Below are 23,905 nucleotides of genomic sequence, written 5' to 3' on the forward strand. Positions count from 1 at the left end.
TCACCACATCTTGATATATTTCCCACTGTTTTCTCAGGAGATGTTATCTACTTCTTGTGAGATATTCCCAGGAACCTTTTGCTGAACAGTAACTAATTGGTGTGAGCTCTACTACAACCTTTCTTTTGTTAAAAGTAACAGCAGTCTCATTTTGGTATGTGAATAACAGCAGAAGGTCTAGCTCCCTTAGGTCACTTATGGCTTACCACATAGTTCTCAGAAGATAAGCCTGTAATGGACCGACTCCCTTGCAACATTGTTTCCAAGGACTGAGCCGTATATCTGGATGCTTACAGATCCTGAACTCTGCAGTCCCACTTCATTCACTTGCTTTAATGCCTATAAGGGATGAAATATTTTAGGTTTCTACTCAGTTGAATTCTCGAACATCCAGGAAATCTATAAACCTAAGCATTCCTGTGACTTTTGGAAACAGCTTGGCAGAGGGCCAGGCTTACTGCATGTCCCTGCTGTTCAGTCCAGTACAATATTGTATTCAATTCTCCATTTGTCTCCCTGTACATTATTTCTGGAAAAAGTTCACATTATAAGCAAACAAATAGAAATATATTCTTCACCTACAAAGCTCTTCTGAGTGGGATTTTGTGGAAATTAGAATTATTCAAAAGAGACTTGTAGTTAAAAACCATGTTGTACACAATGAGGACAATTCTAGTTCTCATAATACAACAAGGACAGAATAAAAACCTGGGTTTCATTCTAGCTCCACTCTATAAAGTCGAGAAAGCTTGGACCCATTACCTAAATCCCTGCATCTGAAATTTGGAATAATAAATACATGTGCCCTTCAAGATTGTTATAAAGCATTTATAAAATCATGCATGCGAGAGAAAGGTTTGTGCTGTCCTCATTCGAATGGTTCCTCAAAGCTCAGAAAGTCCACACTGAGAGGAGATAGTGAGGACGGGGGTCAGAATGATGTTATTACTTCCTCCACACAAACCAGTCAAGACACATACACAGTTCTTGAGCTCACACTAATGTTTCCCCCTCCTTTCTATGTTTCTGGCCTCAATACAATGTTCCACTTTTGGGAGGGGTTCTGTGCAACACATGTGTAAGCCCTTGAGAAATGTTAAATAATAAAGCCGTTAATTGCCTCAAGGAATTAGCTGGCCCTTGCTTGTTTCTGAGAAAGTCAATAGTTTCTTCCCAGGTTTCTGAAATAAAGTAACTGAACCTTACAGAGCATCGAAGATTTTTAAGGCCTGGAACTTTTTCTTATCCACTGTTTTTTAGATTTTTCTTTTAATAGTTTGAATTCCATTTTGTATCATTTAATCTACTGATTTGATCCTGGGAATGATATAAAAATTTGGCTTTTCTGAAACTTGTTGCTTGAATTGAAAGCAAACTGGGACATTTATGGCCTCTGTCAACTTGATTTTCTTAGAATAGCCACCAGTAGAATGACTTCAGTGGTCAGCATAATTGCTCAGCTCTCTCCTCCTCTGGGGGTTGGAGGGTAGTAGATAGTTTAGAACTTAGAAATAGACTTTATGGTGTGATTTTAGGAAGTCAGAATCTCCAAGGCCTCTCCTCTTATTCTTCATGAGGCCTTGTATTCTATAATTAAAAATCAGATCCTTCACTTAAGACCTGTTTCTTGGTAAATAAGCAAATCCCCTCCATTGACACCTGTGTTCTATCCCTGAGTCCTGGCAAGCCCTCCCCTCTTAGGTGATTTAAGTTCACAGAGAGAACTCTAAGCTGTAGCTGCCACCGATACTACTTGGAAACCCTCAGTCAACACTTCTGTGGGAGAAGGAGCAATCTGCCTTCTCTCAGCCTGGATCCTGAGCATCTTAGTTTCCTTTTAAAACAGAAATTCCAAGAGTTTACCCAGTAACTCTTGCTCTCTAGCCCAAGAATGAGTTTGTCTTGTTATGTATTAGTCACATTCTTCCCTTTTTTGACTTGGTAAGGAGTGTGAACCCAGACAAAACTGCTATCCAGCCCTTTGCCCAAGGAGTGTCCCTGGCTTCAATTACTGTTTTGTTTTTCTCCTCAAGAAAAATCTACTGGCATAGCACAGTAGTGGACCTCACCCAGTCCTGACGTGAGGAAAACCTGTGATTCTATGGAGTCAAATTCCTATCACGGTCAGATGATGATGAGGAAGCAAACTATTCCACGGTCCTACCTGTTTTGTTTTCTTGATTAGTCTCTCTCCCTCCCTGAGGTTTTGTTAACCAAATAGTTTCCATGGAATTTACTACTTGTTTTCTCCAACCTTGGGGCTTTGCAATTCTATACAGCGAGTTCCCTTGGATGGGTACTTTTCACTGTTCTCCAGCAAACTGTGACTTTAACATCATAACCAGTCCTAATGTAAATGAACATCTGAAAGAAGATTTGGCATTATCTAATCGATACCTTGATCTGACCAAAAGTTGACCAAGCTCAATATTATGGTTCCAGGGGCTGAAACTAAAGTTGGAATTATAATCTGAGGCAAAGGCTGAAAAGTGAACATATTTTTAAAAGCTCAAAATTCTGGAAGTGGGATCCTGAGTGTCCAGAGAAGTGCTGTCCAGTAGAACTTTCTGGATGGTAGAAATGTTCTGTAACATTCTGTTCTGTCCAGTATAGTATTCACTAGCCACATGTGACTACTGAGCACTTGGAATGTGACTAGTACAACCAAAGAACTAAATTTTAAATTTTATTTGCTTTTAATTATAATTTAAATAGCCACATGTGGGTAGTAGCTACTATATTAGATAGCTCATGTCTTGAGGGAAATACATAATTCCAAGGGGGCCAGAGAGAGCACTAAAGCTGCATGTAGATCCCTGTGTGAGGAGCCAAGAGATTATACTCAAAGGCGAGTTAGGCAGGAGCGAAGGAGAAAAGGGAGGAGAGAGGAAGAGGCCATTACAGGTATTTTTCATAGAAAACTAGCTTATACTACTTGGTTTTGTGAAGAGGTTGTTATTCTCTGAACTTTATGGAGGAACACTGTACCAAAAATATCTAGATGATTCTTTTGTGCCCCAATATTTTCTCCTTAAGAGATCAGTCAATTTTCTCTGAAAGATTGTCTATAGCTCAAACACCATGAAGATCAGCACTATAGCTTACATTTTTCCAAATAAACTATATAGCTTTGACTTTAATCAATTATTTTTATTTGTTTTTAGTTTAAAAATGTTTCTGTTTAGTACTGAATATCTCTAAAGGAACTGAAAAATATTCCAATTTAACTTAATTCTTCAAAGAGAATACAATAAAAAGAGAAAGAGAAGGGTATTGTGGGTGCGTGCAAAAGGGTGATTACAATGATAAACTATGGAATATAAACTGGATAAATGGAGAAATGAAGATATTTTGGAGATGAGAAGCAGTGAAATGTGATAAGGTCAATAGATTAAGGGCTTGAGTAGGTTCAAATTTGGAGTGCTGGAGTCTTAGAACAAGACGGAAAGATAAGAGGTGGTTGTTGGAGAGCAGGATGCTTAAAATGAAATAAGGAGAGTATGCTGTTATTGGTTAAGAAAATGTCTAAGATGTAAGAGTGGGAGTCAGTGGCTAAAGATGAGTAGATCAAATTATTAGATGGGGTTAAGAAACTTAGAAGCCAGGAAAATGGGCCAGGGCCCATATGAGAAGACATATGTAGCCCAGCAAAACTATAACCAACTGCAACCCTTATGTAATGTGAACAAGAAATAAATACTTGTTTTATAAGTCACTTATTGGGGGTGTTGTTTGTTGTTACAGCAAAAATTGACCACTACTATGATATTAATGGAATTGCACTGGGGAGGGAAATATTGAGATAGCATGAAGAAAGAAGGGGTATCAAATAGCAGAGATATCACATAGTATAGGAATTGAAAGACACTATTAAATATGGTAAGCTCTGAAAATGTGAGCACAAGATGCTTGATAAGTATCTAGGATCAGGGCTTACCTTTGACTAGATAATGAAATTTATTTTGGACACTCTCCCTCTTGGTTACCCAATCCTTTCCTGTTTTTTTCCCATCTTCGATCTTCCAGTCTTCTGGTGTCCCTCAGAAACAGAATACTCTTTTTTACTCAGTTACCTGTCCTTTGTACTAGTGTCTCAGGAGATTCAAGAGACTTTGAGCTTAAAGGATGTTCAGATTCTGTGAAAGAGACCAGGTGAATACTGGTTCATTTAATCACACAAAAGCCCATCAGAAAGGATGTTCTGCTCTTGGTAGAATTCCTTATTATTTTGGTTCGTAAGGTCATTTTTTCATATCCATTTAAGATAGTACAAAATCTGAAGGGTTAATCAAGTTATATACATTCTGTCTGACCACACTGAATGAAATTAATGATCAAGTTCTTTAATCAGGACATGCTAACTTGAAGGTCAATGCTTTGTGATTATCTGCAAAAGTCAGGGGTTGCAAACTTAAGCTTTGTGGTTCATATTCAGGCTCAGCGAATTCCTAGATTTATGTACTTGGGCATGTTACTTAACCTTCTGTACCTCAGTTTACTCTTTTAAATGGTAAAACAAAAATAATATCTTTTATATAAGGTTTGATAGCTAAATCAGAAAATGCTTAGCACAGTGGTTGGCATATAGTTAACTCTCAATAAATGTTACCTGTTATTATATTAATAATGTCATTATTATTACTAACTTGTTTCTTAAATTTACTTCTTTGCATATATAGTGGAAGTCTCAACCTAATTCTAAACTGGAATTAACATGTTTAGACATGAACTAGCATGGCTGCTAGGAGGACTCAATTTTAATGAGAGTTCTTAGTAAAATGAGAATGAGAGAGTATATTTTTGTAATGACAAAATGAGTTAAAGAAGGTAACTTGGCATGTTTCCCAGAGAGTAGTTGCCTATCATCGTTCAGCCCAGCGAAGTCCAGCTGATTCACGTCCTAGAATTGAGAACTGACAACGATAGAGATAGAGGGTATACTACTCTAAATCTTTGTAGCTTCTCACGAGGCACAGTGGTTTCACAGGGGATTCTTCTGGTTATGAGGGAGAAACAATGGTGTCCACTTAAGAACATGAGTTTTAGAATGGAAGAGGCTTTTTCCATTCTTCTCCCTTGAGCAGCAGCTCCAAGCTAGAGATCACTCTAATAGTGTACTCCACCAAACCAACACCTCAGGCACTTCGACAGTTCTTAGAGACAGCATCCTTGCCATAAATGCCAGCTTCTTTGATGTGACCACAGCTAAAGAGGTAAGACATGGTTCATGTGGGTTCTTGGGTAATGGACACCAGTGATGAGGGGAAGAAAACAGGAAAGTATGAAAAGATTACTTAGAATTCCTACAAGATTCCTCAGAGATAAATATGGATAATTCTTATGACCACATTTAATTCCTATTCTGATGTATCCTAAGGCCATATAGTTCTCAGGCTTGGAGTCATACAGAACCTAAAAAACAGCTATATACTCCTGGATAGACTGGTTGAGTTCCCAATATCCCCAAATTTCCTTCACTGAGTGTATGTATTAAATTTCATATAATGGTTACATCCCTTCATTCCTGGAGTTAAAAATGCACTTTCCTCAGGGGAAAAAAAACTCACTATAACTTTTATTAGAAATAGTGCTGAGTTTACAAAGGTAATAAAGGAATGTTTTCAAAAGGTAGCAAGTGTGAGGAGCCTGAAAGTACATATTGGGTTTATGAAGTAAGTTGGAGAATAGCTGGTAGTGGGAATGGAAGGTTGAGAAAGTTACAGAGAAAAAGCTGAGGCCACGATGACAGATTCTGTCAGCCTCACAGCTATGTTCAGACTCTGCATCAATTCTCAATTCAATGAACTAGGAGTATTCATTCTAGTACATAGGCACCATACACTTTGTTTTGTTAAAGTTTTAGGCATGTCTAAAGAGTATATGTGTGTTAAATAACAAAATACTAGCTGCTGTAACAGATATATCTTAAATTTAAGGGGTTCGGTTTAACAGAGTGGAGGGTAGGGATGCTGTACTGGACTCAGCCATGTGTAGCTTGTGACTTTGAAGTTCACCCTGTGTGGTGGACATGGAGATGCACTACCCAGATCTCCCTTCAAAGAAGGACTTGTTGCCCCAGGAGTTGGCAATGTCTTCAGGTGTCATTTTCTTTAGGGTTTGCCTCAGCTCTAGAGAGCTGCCTGCCAAGGGTTACTTTCTAGAGTCACCTCCAAAGACTGATTGCAGTGAGTATACTAACCATTTTGGCTCAACATAGGCTGCATCTATCAGACTGTGTTAGCTCCCAAGGTCCCATGGAGTCAGCCAAGGCTAACAACAAGCCTGCTTCATAGCTCGGCTTATCCCTCTTTTCACTTCTGCTTTTCCCCCTCTATTCGACAGGTTTGATCCCTAGGCACTTCCTAACAAACACTCAGCTCAGAGTCTACTTATGACAGAACCCAGCCTGGGAACTCTGAGAATTCCCTTGCAGCTGGTGACAGGAGAAGACAGAGATGGTCACCCATAGAACGTTTGCTCTGAAAAGGACACATATCACGTCCACTCGCATTGTTAGCTAGAACTCAATCACCTTGCCAATTCCTCCAGCTCCTCATTTTTAAAGAGTCAGGGACGCCCAGAAACATTGGTTGGCTTACCCAAGATTATATACTCATTTTATAATTAAGACCATTGGATTTTTCATCCTTCTGAGGAAATAGTATGGTTTTATTTTTCCATTTAGATAAGAAGAGCCACGTAACTGTCAATCTCTTCCTTTTGTCCTTGTTTCAGGAAAACTTAGATACAAATTCAGAAATAAATTATAGCAATTGTGTAATCTGTTACAGAATACATTTCTTTATTTTATTTTCCTCCATGTCATGATGAACTCTTCTAATTTATCTTTGCTCTAGTACTGTTTTTTTCTTTTTTCATTTATGTTTTATCGATGTTATTGTGTTTCTACTGCAAATTGCCTCAAATTCCTTTTTTAGAATGTGTCAGAGCATATGTAAATAAGTGAATAAATAAATACATAGCATGATTCAGCATTCTTTATACCATAGCATCCTATTACTAACCATTCCACTGCAGTCGAGCATTATTACAGGAACATTTCCATCTCATTATAAAATGAATTGACTAAACACACAGAAGTTCTGGTTGAATAAGAATTATATGCGAGACAGCTGTTAAAAAGCTACTGACTATTAGAACTTCTGATTTTCAGATGGGAAATGGCAACACAATTTATGATTTATGATTCAGTCATTAACTTTTTAAAGCAATGAGTATCTATCTGGCAGATAAATTTTAATTGTCTTTCAAGAAATTTAATTTTTTTGCAACTATTATGGGGGTTCAAAAAATGCCACCCTAAAGTATGTCTCAGTGGTATGCAGATTACTTTGAACTAAAGGCAAATTTAACTGCAGGCTCAAAAGAAACTTCTGCTTCTTCCTTTAACTAACTAGAACTTGAATTAGGGGCATTGCCCATAATAAACTATTGTCAGACATAACTTTTTTGACTCATCTATAGGGCAGGGCAAACTTCTATTTACTAAATGTCTGTTCTTATAATACTACAATGACCCTTTGAAGCCCTCAAAGTGCATAACCTCATTCTAACCTCAGGATGTCCTATACACCTTGATCCCCTTTTCTATTTCTGAACCTCTTTGTGCATGTGGTGTCCCTGACTCACTCATGTATGTGGGGTTCTCATACATATTGTAAGTATTAAATTTGGCTATCTTCTCATGTAATCTGTCTCGTGTCCACCTAGAGGGTAGAGGGAAGTTTGTTCCTCCTCTGCAGTTAGTATTGTGAGCAGGATAAGCTCACTGGCTGAAACTCCACCACTTACCCACGAGGATACTGCACATGAGATCCTGGGACATCTGACACAGGCCAGCAAAAAGTAAGTGTTCTCACCATGTTTCTCCCTTCTAAATTTAGATTGGCAGGTGAAAATATCTGTAACTAGTTTCCTGGGCTAACACCTGTTGGTAACTTGGTATGAGTACTCATTGGTTTCATTTACTCCCTATCTGGTTTCTCTCCCTCTACCTTGTATGTCTTGAGAGCTTGGCCTTATGAACAGTGAGAATATTTTTTTTCTATGGCCTCTGTCATCTAGAGGGTACATTGCCAAGGTGCACCTTGCTCTCTATTCAGCCATGACAAGCTCTCAAGAGAGTTTTCTGTGTCTTTCTTTTTCCTCACAGAGATAGTCTATTATCTCCACTAGCTGAATGATGCATATACATCTTGTGGGCAGCCCAGTAGGCTGTGGATCCAGCTTTGGAAACTTAAACTTTATTCTTTTTAAGAAGAGAAAGCACATGATTCTGTGTGTTTTGAAATAGCTATTTTGAGACAGGGCTCCCTATCTTTCTTAGGTTAACTCTGGGAGTAAACTTTCTTGAGAGGGTTGCATCATTTCCCACTCTCTTTTGGGAATGCCTCTTGTGTCCGTACTATTGGTTTGAGTCACTATAGATCCTGCCCTCAAGGCCAGATGATGGATTATTTTAAATAAAAATTTTTAAAAACTTCTAAATTGGAAAAAATATAAGATAAAATAATAAAACATTAACTATGGAAAATAAGTTTATCTACTTTTTGCTTCTTATTATAGAGAAAGATATTTCAATCTACTAGTAAACATGTCTCGTGCCACAAAAAAAAGTTGTGCTCTGAAGGAATACATTTCTAGAAATTATTAAATGTGTTCATGAAAAGTATCAATCTAAAGAATACTTACATAACGGTTCACAATTGTTTACTTCTTAGTTTTCTCTAGAAATTAAGTTTTTTAAGGTTAAGAATTCTAAGATATATAATTAAAGCTACAGAAATAAAAAAATAACGAAAACAACTGTGTATACAAGAAAAATAAGATATCTTTTGGCTAAAAAAAAAAGGTATGAGATAGGGAGATGTGTTTTTCTTAAGGAAAGTTAAGTAATTTTGTCTCAATTAACTATAAATGGGTGAGAGAACAAGAGTGTGTACTAAAAGGGACATAGAAAGTTGTAGAAAGTTTATGAAAAAGGAATCTTGAGAAAGAAAATATATGATGCCAAGTTGAATAAAATTGAAATAAATTTAATCAAATATATGAATTTAAGTGTCAAAAGTAATCTGATGAGAAATTAGAATTTGGTTTTCTCCGCTAAAAATAAAAGTTTCTTGAACTATTGGTCTACTACTGATATCATGAAAAAGTTTTCTGCCTAAAAAGGTGTTCTGCCCTGAAATACCTCAAAAGATTTGTTTTCTCTCTTTACAAAGGAGAAATATTAAGCTAATTAGGCCTACTTGGTGTGTTGAGTTTGCATAGGAAGCATTGTCAAATAAAAAATAATAGTCAGCCTTCTTTATGCTGTATCTGTATACATGTATGTTATAAATATTCCAGAAAGATATTTGAAATTGCTGGAAATCTGAGATATTTTAACATAGATATCTGTCATTAAAGTTGAGGGGAACACTAAAAGGTTCAAACCTGAGTATCAGACTGTAGCACATGTAAATGAAGTTCATTCTGTTTTTGCAAAGGTGATTCCTCATTGCCAGACTTTTGTCATACTATTGTTCTTGCAACAGTCTGTTCCTGAATCAGAGAAATTAAGATAGGTAAATAATGACTGTAAATTAAATGAATAGTCAAGGCTATAGGGAACCCAAGATAGCCACTTGATTCATCCCAGCTTCCTGGCACTTATTTTTTTGGTTGTTGCGTTTCTTCATTCACCACGGTACATTTGGGCTGGATTTCATTCAACTGCCACTAGTTGTGTTACTAATATGTTCTTGCTGTTTGTATGTTTTCTGAACTAGTTGAAGCATTCCCCTGCTGCAAAGCAGATGAACTTACAATGGCAAAAAAAAACTTAAAAAGTATCTTCGGAAGGTAGGCCTTCTCTACTGATCAAGGCACTCATTTTACTGAGCAAACCATATGAGACTTGATGAATAAGCTTGCAAACTTCTTGGAATTATCACTGACCCTAACACTCTCAATTTATCAGGAAAGATTGAGAGAACTAACGGAAAAAAAGCTGGATTTAAAAAACACAAGTTTAATTACATAGGACTGAATGAATTGCTGAGAAGAGTTACAATTTTATGACTTTTTATTTGAAATATTGCTGATTTTTAAAATCATTTGTCTTCCAGATATAATTAATTGTTTTTTCTTTCTCTTAATCTACTTGTGACTTAGAGCAGTTTGGTCAATTACATTTTTGTAAGCAGTATTAGAACACATTTCTTTTCTTCTCTCTATTTGATCTCTCCAGAATTTTGAAACTCTCAGTGATTGAGTATTTTTATTTTCATGACAATTTTTATTTGCACAAGTTCAATAAGAATCTGTTATCTTTATAGTAGGACATAAAAAGAAACTGGTTTTATTCCAGGCTTTGACTGGAATGTTATATTTGAGAGAGACATGCATAGATTTAGATATGACCAGAAAGCTTTAAGAAATTAAGACTGACTTTGGAAGCCAATAGAAGTCTCTTGGGAATACAGCTAGTACTTTGCTTACATGGTTCATAGCAGTCTTTCAAGGTAAGGAACGAAAGTTGCTTCATGAGAGATGAAAAGAAAGAAACTCAAGATGTGTGGGGACCTCAAGAAGAGAGGAATTCACTTGGTACTGCGGGCAATGTCTGATGACAAGTCCTTGCCTTGGCTTTTCTGATCTTGAGAGGACTTTTAAAGTTCAGTATAAAGATTTCTTAGGAAAAATTCCAGCAAAGAAGATTTAAAAGAGCCTATGTGGTTAATTACTATTCTTGTTGGACTTATACAAATAATCAGATCAAGTTTATTGAAACTAGACTTATGTTGCAAATAAATTAGTCTTAATTTGGCTATCTCAGGTAAAAATGGTGGTGATTTTAGAGAAAAAAAATTTTTTTTTAATTAAGTTTATTGAGGTAACAGTGGTTAATACAATATTCTACTGTGTGTTTACCACTCAAAGTCCAGTTTCCTTCAGCTACCATATATTTGACCCCCTTTATACTGTCTACTTCCCCTCTCCTCCCCTACTCCACTAGTAACCACTAGTTTATAGTCCTCTGATAACCACTAGTCCATATCCATGAGTCTTTGTTTGTCCGTCCTGTTCATTTGTTGCTTTTAGTTTTATATCCCATATATAAGTGATATCTTTTGATTTTCTACTTTTTCTGTCTGGCTTATTTCTCTTAGCATGATTATCTTGAGGTCTATTCAGGTTGTTGCAAATGACAGTATTTCTTCTTATGACTAAGTAATATCCCATTGTATATATGTACCACAGCTTCCTTAGCCAATCATCTATCGTAGGACACTTCGGTTGCTTCCATGTCCTGGCCCCTGTGAATAATGCTGCTATGAACATATTTTCAGATATGGGTTTTCAAGTATTTAGGGTAAATACCCAGTAGAAGGATTGCTGGATCATATGGTAGATCAATCTTTAGTTTTTTGAGGAACTTCTATACTGTTTTCCATAGTGGCTGTACCAATGAGAGAAAATTTTTTATAGAAACCATAATATACCTTTGTGGATTCTAGTGCTGTTCATTGTCTTTTGATTTTTTTTTAAAAAAATTTTCTACTTATAAACTGTACTGGATCCTGAATTTTGCTAGTTTTCTTAAATGTTTGCTTGCAATTCTGCAAATTAACATTTTCATTTTCCTATCCATTGACTTGGAATCATTGAGAACTAAAATTGCCCTTTACCAAAACCATGAAAAAGTGGGACAACTAGATATCAACTTCAGAGAAATCAAAATCACAGTTTATTTATGCTCGTTGTAGATACATTCAAACTGCAGATCAGAAGAACTTATCATACTGTAACTGCTTGCTTTCACTCTGTCCGAAGACGACTCAAGACAAATGTCTAGAAATCTTCTTCTTGACTACCTGCCATCAGAACTCAGAACTCAGGATTATAGTCTGCTCCAGTAGTTAACTGGGAGCCTTGACAGTTAGTTTGTTTTCATAGAGATGCCTCTTACTAAATAACTGGTTGCACCATAGACTTAACTTTGGGAGCTCACCTACATCACTGTTACTCGACACAACTTAAGTGAGACACAACTATTTAACCGAACTAAATTTTTCTCAAGACTGAGACTGGCTTAGTGAGATATATAACAATCTATCAACTCAATTTCTGCAATATGAAACTTCCAGAAAAGTTTCAGAGAAGAGAACTATGTGAGTTCAAAAGAGTCACCCCAGAATGTGCCTCTTTGGTATGTAGATTATTTTGCGCTAAAGGCAATTTTAGCTACAGACTGAAGAGAAACTTCTTTCCCTCCTTTAACTACCTAGAAGAACTTGAATTAGGGGACTTGCTTATAATAAGAAGTATCAGAGACAACCTTTTTTGACCTATCTATGGGGCAGGACAAACTTCTATTTACTAAGGATCTGCTCTTTTTATCATCTTTCAATGACCCTTTAAAGCTCCCATGACACCTTCCCTCATCCCTAGCTTAGGATGTCTTATATACTCATCTTTCCTTTCTATCTCTGAACCTCTCGTGCACGTGTGGTCTCTGACTTTCACGTATGCAGTGTTCCCATACATATGTATGCATTAAATTTGGTTATTTTCTCTTGCTAATTTGTCTCATCTCTATTTGATTATAGACTAGCCAGAAGAACCTTGAAGATAGAGGAAAGTTTGTTCCTCCACCCCACCACTCATGTTATATGTTATAAACCTCCATTTTATGGTCAATAAAACTTGAGTTTGGAGAGGTTGTTGCTCATAGCTATACAATGAAGGAGCAGTAGTTCAGTCTTCCTGGGAATTTTTTTTTCATTAAACCCTCTCTCTTATTAATATGTGTATTTTTTTAAAAAGTCCTAATATAGGATTTTCATAAAAATAACATGGTAGCCAGTGTCTACCTCAGTGTCTTCTTCTCTTTTTATCTTATGAACATTCTTCCCTTCAAATTCTGACCCCACTCTGCCATCTGCAGTGATAACCCCAAGCCCAAAGCCAGTGGTCTTCTTCATGTTTCACTCTAAAGACAAGCAGTGGGTCCTGTCTATTTCAGCTCTTTAAATAAAGGAGTTTTGTGTATGTATGCTACCCAGTGATAAGAGCCCAAATAGTGTTTCGGGAGGCTCTTTTTCAGCTACATCCAAGCTTGAGGCTCTGAGACCTCATCCCAGGTGAACTATTCTCTGACAAGTCTTTGGTTTATAGATACTTCCTTATCTTTCACAGACAGCATATGTTGCCCTGGAATTTGGTTATTGTGATTTTTAGTTGAAGACTTTCTTTAATCATTATATTTAAAACCATATGTCTAGGAGGTGTAGAAGAGCCAAATGAAATCTGTACTCCAAGTAGAGGGACTTCAGCTCCTGCCTCTATGAAGTTGCTTTTGTGGGGTAATTTATAGCTTTCTAAAACTTGTTTTGTATCATATATCAGCCCTACCAGTCTGTCAAAGAGAGCTCTTTTATTCCCTAGTGAGGCAGATAGTCTCAAAATTATAGCTATGATTACAGTTCCTTAAGTAATTTATTCCCACTGAAACAAATATGATGTATTCACTTATTCACTCATTCATTCATTTTCTTATCATTTACATTATTACTCAACAAAGATGCTTTGAGTCTACTAAGAGCCAAATGCTAGAATTTAAGCTTCATGAGGGCAGGGGCCTTGACAGTATATATATAGCTACATCTTCAAGGCTTAATACTATGCCTATCACCGAATAAATATTTAGTGCATTTAAAATAGTCCCTGTTGTGACAAAGATTATTAATTGCTTACACCAGCACCCACGCTCCTTCTTTAGCTAACAGAACACTGATTTTCAGCTAAGCACACTGTCGTTTGACTTCCTTGCAGCTAGTTATGGCCATGTAGTTTTGTTCAGACACATAGCATTCAGAGTACCTGCTGTGTGATATTACTGGGAAACTAGTTAAAGAGGATTGGTTCAGCTATAAAGGATTCTTTTCTTATCCTTCCAGAAGTTAATGCTTCTCTTCTAGTTTACAACATAGATTCCCCACCCCCTGAACTATTTTGATCGAGGAATAATTTACATAAAGTAAGATGAATAAATCTTAATCACACAGGTCAATGGACTTTTACATGTATGCACACCCATGAAATCGTTACCCAGATTAAAATATAAAATATTCCTAGCACCCTTGAATGCTCCTCTATGGCCATCTCAGTCAATAATCTTTTCAGAGGTAACCAGTATCACCGTATATTAGTTTTGTCTGATTTTGAACTTCACATAAGTGTAATCACATAATCAATCAGACAGGGTTCTTTCAGGAGACAGAAATTATACTAGTAATTCAAACAAGAAAAGTTATTATAAAAGAATTTCTAACTAGCAAAAGATAGTTAACCACAAAAATAGATAAAAGAGGATTCTGAGGAGTACAGAAGTAGCAAATACAGACAGCAGCTACTAACTCTAGGGCTTCACATGATCAAGAAAGACATTAGAATTTAAAAAGGACCCTGCCCTCACCCCTGAGATTTAGACCTGTTTGGAGAGGGTTTAGCTCTCACAGGAGCAAGCAGCCTTCTAGTGACTAAGAACCTTGGTGTATGTTATGGGCTGGAGCTGACCTATAGATGTGGCCTGCCTGCTGGTGGAGAGACTGGCTTGGGTGACACAGGCCTGCAAGGGTCTGTGAGTACTGCGTATGTGAGCACTACCAGGCCACTCACATGCCAGTTTGCCAGCTGTCATGTACACCAAAAACAATATCTTGGAGCCAAAAAGGGGTGCTCATTTTTTTCTGCTCTACATTTGCAATGTCCTTGCAGAACTATTTATTGATAAGCATAATATTGAATGAATTGGAAAAAAAAAAAGAGAGAATGCTTACAGGGTCGAGTACTAGAATCAGAAAGTAGGGCAAAAAAAAAGTGTATTTGGAGCTGAGACTCAATAAATTGATAACTGCCACATATAACATATACTCTTTTGTGACTTTCTTCTTTCATGTATAATTTTATGCACTCTTGATTTGATAGCTGGAGCTCTAGCAGCCATCTGAAATGATGAAGTGAATTTGAGAATAGAAGCCATCTCTAGGATGCTGAGCCAACTAATAGGATCCTGGATCCTGATAGCAGCAATGGAGTTGCCATATTATCCCAAGACTTTTCAAATCTAGACATTTTTTAACATGGGAGGAAAATAATACTTTCCCTTACTTAAACCATGTGAATTTTTCCCCCAATATATGTAGTGGAACCAAATCAAACTAATACATGTGCTTTAAACTGTTCATAGTTTGGGTGAGACCGACATGTAAACAAAACCATTATCAGAATGAGAAAGATAATGGAAGAAACTAGAATTGATTGTTTTCTCTGTGCCAGGCTCTTGTGTTAGATACTTGGGGTACTGGGGAAAGTCTGATCTCTTATTATTTTATTTTGTGTCTGAGAGTCATATTAGCCATCATAGATGAATTCTGAGTATAGATTTTCTGACTCCTAGTTATTTTCCATAATAACCTAAATGTTAGCTGGGATTAACCAGAAGGCAACCAAGTCCAGGGCTCATGCTGCCTGCACTGCTCAGCCACTAGACCAATACAAGAGTTGGGATATTTAGAATAAGAGCACTGGTGATCTGAGAAGGCAGCAGGTTAATACCCTCAAAAACTGCCTTGCTTTCTCAGTCTGGCTTAGAGTATTTAAGGGAAAATCTGGGCATTATTCTAGGGGCTGCATGACAGTTCCGGGGGCGGGGGGCGGGGGTGGGGGCGTGTTCTGCTTCATAGAGCCATTCCTCTGGCAACGTGGTCCTCTGGTGGCATCAGCAACCCAGGAACAAAGACGGGAGTCGTTTGAAAAGAATACTAAACCAGAAAAATTGTGATCAGTAAGCATAAAAGTATTAATCATAAGTTTCAGGGCAATTTCTTATGGCAGAGGACATTCCAAGCTCTAGGTCAGTCTGTTTCAGGGCAACTCTCTATGGCAGGGAATGTTCCAAGCTGCTGGGAACAATCTATTGTTAAGCTATAGGGCAAGGAAAAGTGAAGCTGGGGACACTGTGAGGCTTCTGCTACCAGGATCCCAACTGTATTCTTTTTCAGGATCACCTTACCTCTTCATAACTAAATAAGATTTTCTAAATATTCAATTTTGCCTCCTCCCCAGAGTTCTAAAACTTTTCCTAAAATTTCTGTCAAGTTAAAAGTTGGCAATGGAGGTGAAGAAGGGGAGAAGTGGTTGTGTAATGTAGTTAAGTTCTTACAACTACCCCTAGTTATAAACTGCTTCTTCAGTTCATGGATGAATTTCATATCTTATTAGTTCATGCATAATTTTCATAGTGTCAACTCAGCTATGAAATTCTTAACATTTATTAATTTCTATAAATATCCACTCAGATAAGTTATTATTTATGAGTAATAATCTTTATTGAAACATACTGAAACAGAAACCTCAGTAGTCTCCATTTTTAAAATTTTTACCATATCAAGTCTTTTGAAATGTAATATATTTAGGTGGTTCAAAAAATGTTAAAGTGGGAAACAGTAAATAGAACACCCAATTTTCTATAGGCTTGCTGGTCTTTTACTGATTGATAAACACTCTTAATATGTAAAATAAATCATTTGTTATATGGTTATAAATCTATTTTCTAAGTTTGTCTTTTTTTAACTTTATATAGTTAAAATAAGTTTGCCGTATTTTTTTAACTTTATACAGTCATTTCTTTCAATCTTCTTTTTCTATTAAAGCTTTGGAATGTTGTATTTTAATTAGAAAGATATTCCATATTTCATTATTATAAATAATTGTCTCAGATTTTTTCCTGGTAATTTTGGGCTTCTTTTTTACTTATATATTTAAATCATTGATTCATTTGGAATTCATTCTTGTATAAAGTGTTAGTTTAGATCCAATTAATATGTTCTCAGTCATTCTGATACCATTTATTTAATTCTTAATATTTCTCCTTTTATTTGTGATAACACTTTTATTATTTAATGAATTCCCACTTGCATGTTTATATTAATGGATTTTATTTTGTTACATCACTGTCTATTCTTAAACCTTGGTCACATTGATGTAACCACTTAAGTTTTATATGATTTAATAACTGATAGGGTTAGTTCTCCTCATTACTCTTGTTCTTCAGAATGTTTCTGACTATTCCTGACTTGTTTATATTTTTATATGAGTGTCTAATCACCTTGTCTAGTGCAAGAACAAAATCCTGTTGGTATGTATATTGAAATCATGTTAGAGCTACAGACTAATTTTGGAAAATTTAATCACTTTTGATATCAAGTTTTTCTATTCCACACATTGTGACTTTCTATTTGATCATTACTTCTTTTGTCCTTCAGGAGAGTTTTATAGGTTTTATTTCTACAGATCTTACAATTTTTTTTTGTTTTTCAGTTGATTCCCTCAAGCATTTTAGAATATTTCATATTATCTTTAATTAATGACAACTTTACATTTTTTTAAAATTATTCAGCCCCAAATATCAGCAGTGTTGAGGTTGAAAAACCCTGCACTACATTATACTGTCTTCCAGCCTTACTAACCTTTTTGTCCTTCAAATATACCAAACTTCTCCTTTCTTAGGACCTTTAATTACCTATTTTCTCTCCCAGGAATTATTTTGTCTCCAGATTTTACCTAGCTTTCTCCCTCTTGTCATTCAGATGTCAGCCTAACTAACTAGACAGGACTTCCTTGACTAGCAGTTTAGAACGGTTCTTCACAGAACTTACCAATTTTGGCATTTTAAAAGTAGATTTGATGGCAGTGATTTTTTTCTGTTATTATTTATTAGTGAATCCCTAGTGCACAGAAAAATTCAGGTTTTGTTAAATTATCAGTAGCAGTTCTCTCTTTCACCTCCTGCATGTTTTCCTCCATTTCTCCTTTCCCTGACCTCGCATCTTACTCCCGGCCGTCAGAACCTCAGTTTAGAAAATCTTCTAACATATAAAAATCCTCTCTAGCTCAAACAAGAGGAAGAAATGAAGCCTGATGCAAAAGTCGTGCTAGAATCCTTCCATTCTTTCTACCTGAAGTCCAAATGTTTTTCATGTCACATTATCTACAACAAGGGAGAATACTTGCCATTATCTCTGTCCCAGAGTGGGCAGGTTCTTTCTTTTCCCCAAACAAACTAACTTAAGGAAAAGATACAATTTATTAGCATATGTAACTTCACAGTTCAGGGGGGCAGTTCACAGGCTCAAAGAAAGAGCTGCAAGGTACAGAGCCTCAAAGACTAAAATGGAGCCTAACACCACTAGGCTTTTCCTTTCTTGTTGTTGGCCTGTCCTTAGCTTCAGTCTGCAGAAAGCCTTCTCCAGGTCACTGGAAAGATGTGGTCTAGCTACCTCCTGGTTCCAAAGGGCACGTGTAGAGAGAAAGAGCTTTATTGACCCTTTGTGGACCAATGACTACCCCTGGACCAGTTACCACAAACCCAGAAATGAATGAGGAACTCTGATTGTCCAAGTACTGCTCCCCTTCCCTTGGTGACTAGAGTGCTTATTTCGAATGCTTCTGGGTATTAAGTGGGAGAGAGATGCAGGGACAGGCAAAAAAGTAGCTACTAAAGTCTCTCACAAGCACTTATTATATAAGTCACTGGAAATTAATATTTTTCCATTGTGTGTATGTTATTTAAAAAATGATATATATGAGAATTGAATTACATCAGAAAAGACATTCAATTAAATAATAGTAGTTGCAATTTGTGTTGTGATATGCTTGTGCTTATTTTAGCACTTTTTATTTTTTTTGTTGTGATGTCTTGAGAATTTGACCTAGATTTTCAATATTATTTATCTACTCAAATTTTGTTACTCTGTTGTTATAGTTCAGAAGCCCAATTGTTTAACCCATTACCATTCCATAGGTATTAGTTCTATATGAATCAAGTCCGATGAACTTCTAACTCTCATCAGGAGCTATGATACTCTGCCAGCCTCATGAGAGTGAATTATTTTATCAGTCTCAATGCCTAAATTCCAGCCTAGGTGCCAAAGCACACAGAAAGATTCACATGAAATTTCTACTATGTAATTGAGAAAAGATGTTGTTGGGCCTGGAGTCCAGAGGATCTGGGTTTTACTGCAGACTCCATCCACTATTCTCTATAAAACTTGGAGAAATCACATAAACTTCTCAGACTCTCATCTGTCTTCATCTGTGAACTGGAGATTTTATTGCCAATTTCACAGAATTGTGAGAATAATATATATGTAAATTCACTCTATAAGTTGCACAGCACTATATGTGTATTTTTAATAATGATAATTATCAAGCTGCTTAAAATCTTTCAAGTAACAGAATAAGTGCTAAATACCATAATCATAACAAATGAAGTTCTAAGAAAATGTTATGTATTTATAGTCCAAACCATTCATTTTCTAATATAGCCAGAGATACTTCCCACTTCATACATGGAGAACTTGTCCTCTCTGCAAGTGTTTCTTTGAGGAAAAAACAACATGCCTTCATACATTTTAGAACACTACCACAATGTCTGCCACAGAACAAGGCACCTAGATGGCCCTCTGTAAATTCATGTAATATTGAGTTATGTGGCTGAACCATGGGATGAATGAAAGTAGGGTTAAGGTAGTTAAGAAGGGAAACCTGGGAACAGCACAGGAACCAGAGTCTTTACTTATTGAGTTCATAAGTCTGAAAACAAGCTTAAACAGAATGTTATACGTCTAGAATAGGCTTCCCTTCTCGCATCTCACTGTCCACCTCTGTCTTCAGAGTTCTGACAGATGGTAGATAAACGTAGAGAACTGGGCAAAAAGTAGGAAAATACATGAGCTTTATTAGGGACTTCTGGAATGGCCAGAGTTAAGAATATAATGTTACTTCCTTTCCACTGAACCCTTGGATGCCTCAGAGATTTGATTTGCACACTAGGTTCAGAGAGTGGAGCTAAAGCTGGAATAGCCCAACTACTTAGGACCGGTGTGAAAAAAACAGCTGCATCTGGGCTCCTGTAGGTTGTATTAGTTTCCTATGGCTGCTGTAATAAATTTCCATAAACTTAGTGACTTAAAACAATACAAATTTCTTATTTTACAGTTCTGGAAGTTAGAAGTCTAAAATCAGTCCTTGAGGGACAACATCAAGGTATCGGCAGGACTTTTTCCTTCCAGAGGCTCTAGGATGGAATTCAATTCCCTGTTTTTTTCCTCAGATTCTAGAGGCACTCAAATTCTTTGGCCCACATGTCTCTATGCTACCATCATCACAGTGCCCTCTCTCTTTGATGTCCTTGCTTCACTCTTAGAAAAAACTCCTGAATTACATTGGGCATACTAGGTAATCCGAAATTATCTCTGCATTAACTTAACTATCACATCTGCGAAGTCCTTTATGTCACGTAAAATGAAATATTCACAGGTTCTGGGGATTAGAATTTGAACTGGGGTAGGGGCATTTTTCAGCCTGTGAAGAGGTCTAAGAACTTAAGATAAAGAATGAGACATGTGGTCATAGAACCTGCTGCCTGAGGCTTAATGTAGTGACCTCACCATTTATTTATTGTGATCCAATGATTGTCAGGCTTTCCCAAGTCTTTACAGTAAAGTTAGTCACTTGATCTGAAGGGCAAGTCCATGTGGTGGTGGAGAGATCTTTAAAAGTAACTATCTACTGATCCCTCTTGAAGAAGGAGGCATATGTCTTCTTAGGGAAATACAGTGGTTAAAAATGTTTCCCTAGCAGCATGAGGGGTGGAGTCGCCAAAAACCATGGTTGCTTCCTTTTCAGTTCTCTCTAGAGCCAACTTTGAAGATGAACGGACATACATATACAGAATAAATACATCGAACCATAGATCTCTTTGCACTTCATCATCCTTCTTTCTTCCTCTCTCTAATCACCTTCCCCTTTCTCTTTATTTCAAATCTCAGAGAGAAAAATAGAACAAATAATGGGAAAAATAGCAACAAAGAGCAAAGTAAATAACAAGAAAGCAGAAGAGTTGTTCAGGGAGAGGTGGAGAAAGAAATGAATTATCATCCTGGATTAGGGACATGCTTTCCTCCCCTAGAGCACTGCTGTTCAATAGAAATAAATGGTGCTGGGAAAATTTGTAAAGCTACATGCAAAATAATGAAACTAGACTGACATTTGTCACCATATACCAAATTAAATAAAAATGGATCAAAGACCTAAATTTAAAACATGAAACATTAAATTGCATAGAAGAAAACATAGTCGCTAAATTCATGGACCTTGGTTTTAGAGAGAATTTTATGAATTTATCTTCAAAGGCAAAAGAAATAAAAACCAAAATAATGAAAGAGACTACATCAAACTTAAAAGCTCTCCACAGCAAAAGAAACCGTCAACAAAACAAAAAGGCAACCAACTGAATGGGAGAAAGTATTTTCAAACAACACCTCCAATAAGGGGCTAATATACGAAATATTTAAAGAACTTGTACAACTCAACAACAACAACAACAACAAACAATCTAATTAAAAAAGGGACAGAGGACCTGAACAAACACTTTTCTGAAGAAGACATACAAACAGCAAACAGACGTATGAGAAGATGCTCAACTTCAATAGCTATTAGGGAAATGCAAATTAAAACCACAATGAGATCTACCTTACACCTGTTAGAATAGCTATCCTCAACAAGACAACAAGTGTTGGAGAGGTTGTAAGAAAAAAGGAACCTTCATACACTGCTGGTGGAAAAGTAAATTGGTATAGCCACTATGGAAAATGGTATAGAGGTCCCTCGAAAATGAAGAATACCAGCAGTGACCCAGCAATCCCTCTTCTGGATACCTACCCCAAAATTTGAAAACATTTATCTGTAAAGATATATGCACTCCAATGTTTATTGCATCATTAGTCCTGGTGGCCAAGACATGGAAACAACCAAAGTGTCCTTGACATATGATTGGGTAAAGATGTGGTGCATATATATATAATGGAATCTTCTCAGCCATAAAAATATGACATACTGCCATTTGTGACACGGAGCAATCTCTAGATTATTATACTAAGTGAAATAAGTTAGACAGAAAAAGTTGAGAACCAAATCATTTCACTCATGTGTGGGATATAAAATTGAAAGTGACAAACAATACAAACAAAAACTCATAGATACAGACAACAGGTTAGTGGTTATTAGAGAAAAGAGAAGAGGTAGATCAGGGTAAAGGGTCAAATATATGATGAGGAAGATTTGACTTCAGGTGGTGAACAAACAATGCGATATACAGATGATGTATTATTAAATTGTACACTTGAAACCTATGTCACCACAATAAATTTAATAAATTGTTTTTAAAAAAGAAATATGTTGTGAACCACAAATGTAAGATATCATGGTATTTTAAATTTTCTAGTAATCAATCACATTAAAAACATAAGAAGAAACCAGTTATATTCAACATGTTACTTTAATATGCAATCAATATAAACACTTTTTTTTAATTTAAAAGGAAATATTTTTGTCTTATTACAGAACTCTTCAATTTAATTACCATTTAGAAAATATAATGGTACTTTTGACAGGATAGTAACATAAATTTCATCCAAAAATGCCAGAATTATTGTACCAATACTATGAAGAATTAAGTAATTATGGAAAAATTATGTTTTGACCATATCAAGAGTTAAAAACAGAGTCCTACTAAGAGGAATATTTTCAAGATGGTCTCATTATGTACATAGTTAAGACTCTGTGTTTTAACAAAGATTCTTTTGCAAACAAAAAAATAAAATTTAATAAAGTTATTCTTGATAGAAAAAAAACTTTAAAAATGAACTACTGGTCATCTGCCAAGAAGGAAAAAAAAAAGAGTAAGCTACATATTGAAGTTCTGGAATGCAGCACTCAACTTCACATCTACCCTAAACGTTTGAGATTATGAAATCCAAGTGATGTCTTGATGAGTGAGTCATACTTTACATCTGTTATAATTCCAATGTCTGGCTTTAGCATCTCGTGTCAAGTAAGAGTTCCCTAATACAGAAGATAGTGCTGAAGAGTGCTAAGATTCTGCATGCTGCTGCTATTCCCTGAATATAAATACTTTTCAATGAGATATTTTGCATTATTTTTTTCTGTGCTAAATATTTGGAATTTGATGTGTACTTTATATTTGCAGCACATCTCAAAGAGGTTTAGCCACTTTTCAAGTACTCAAAGGCCGTGCATGACTAGTGGCTACTGTATTGGACAACATAGTTCCAAGAGATTTTATTTTTCTTTTGAGTCAATCTTTTGGGAGAGAAATTAATTCTTCAGAAAAGGCAATGAGGATTTATGAAGGATCCTTGACTAAGAGAGTTAGAGGAAAAGAAACACTTTCTTATTCTGATCCCCTTTACAACCTGCTATGCAGATGATCTCTGTTTCCTATAAAGGAATCTAACATTTGAATTTTACTCCTATAAAGGAATCTAATACTTGAATTCTACATTTTCCACAGAGAAATGAGCAGAAATGAGAACAAATTCTAGAAGGCATTTTGTACTTTCTAGAAACAGATGCTGCATTAGGTGTAGTTAGCAGGAGAGTCTGTTTATTGTATTGTCTTGTTTAATGCAATGTTATTGTTAATATCCCTTGTGGGTTTCAATACCTGATATTAGTTATGCTACTTTATGTTGACTGAAGATCTAAGAAGGAAACTTAATGTGTTGTTATGTCAATGGATTCTCATGGAAGTAAGAAACAGAATAAAAGGCAAGGCTTTTTTTCTTGCACTACTACATTCATATTTGCTATGTAGAATGCTTTGTTTCTTCTCATATCACTTGCCCTATTTATTTACTGGTCGTGACATGAAACTTTAACTGAAGTGTAGCTGACTGTCTTCATATCAAAGAAACATTAAAACAGACCCCAAGGTAGTCAGCCAGAAACTACTTTTTAGGTCATGCTCACTAAA

This window comes from Pteropus alecto, unplaced genomic scaffold, assembly GCF_000325575.1.
Source record: "Pteropus alecto unplaced genomic scaffold, ASM32557v1 scaffold24, whole genome shotgun sequence".
Taxonomy (NCBI): domain Eukaryota; kingdom Metazoa; phylum Chordata; class Mammalia; order Chiroptera; family Pteropodidae; genus Pteropus; species Pteropus alecto.